Consider the following 980-nt stretch of genomic DNA (forward strand, 5'->3'; position numbering starts at 1 on the left):
TTTTTTAGGGGACATTTACATACGTACCACCCAAACCATATATATTTACAAATAATAGTTGTATATAAGATATTGATTTTTATATATTTATAAACATATATTAATGAAATGATATATTGCATTAAAAAGATACTATGAATAATATTCTTAATATTATTTAAAATACATATAATTAAAAAATGTAATGTCAATAATGAAATTATATAGAAATGGGGCGTTGCGAGAATCGAACTCGCGACCTCTCGCACCCAAAGCGAGAATCATACCACTAGACCAAACGCCCACAATGTTGTTAAATGCTTAAATTTGTTGATTTGTAAATTAGAAGTTTCAACATGAAAGCTTTCTATTTCCCTCTCTAAATGTGAAACGCCAAATGATACGGACATGCTCATTAACTTGTTTGATTCATTTGAAATAATAATAAATGTCTCACTACACCGCTCTGACCCCTTTCATACTATCGATTAAAATTTTAAAATCAGTCTCAATCAAAATCTGCTGTCAATTACACATGGCAACAATAGAGACGGCCATTAAAACCGCACTAGCTTCAGTTTTGAAAGGATTATCGGTGATAGAAGGGGAAGAGAAAAAGAGCTTACACTTGCCATCAACATCACGGGCTCTTCTCTCAATAACAGCACAAGAGGGTTTCCAACTCCTTTTGGTGTTAAATTTAACCCGCCCGCTTGGAGGAGGCCGCCATCTCACCAAGGTTGGGAGTTGCGGTATCCTCACTCGAGCTTGATTAGGATGCCTCCAAGCTTCAAAATAGGGTATACCATAAAAGAAAGCATCATTCACTATACACAATCTCATAATTTTATGAATATACACAATGATATTAGAAAAATCATTGGCAAACGAAATATTTTTACTCTCATATTTAATATCATTACAGACAATCTAAATAAACCAACAAACAATATAAGGGTAGCTTTGTAGAAAATACTTACTCTTACGATCCAGATTGCAAA

At 33.3% G+C, this 980-nt stretch overlaps 1 non-coding gene across 1 annotated transcript; it reads right to left on the reverse strand.

Annotated features, from left to right (window-relative positions):
• Positions 1-211: 211 nt before the first annotated feature.
• TRNAP-UGG lies at positions 212-283 on the reverse strand. Its single transcript has one exon. It is a non-coding gene; the product is annotated as a tRNA-Pro (tRNA).
• Positions 284-980: the final 697 nt, after the last annotated feature.

Source organism: Phalaenopsis equestris, unplaced genomic scaffold (assembly GCF_001263595.1).
Source record: "Phalaenopsis equestris unplaced genomic scaffold, ASM126359v1 Scaffold000800, whole genome shotgun sequence".
Lineage (NCBI taxonomy): Eukaryota > Viridiplantae > Streptophyta > Magnoliopsida > Asparagales > Orchidaceae > Phalaenopsis > Phalaenopsis equestris.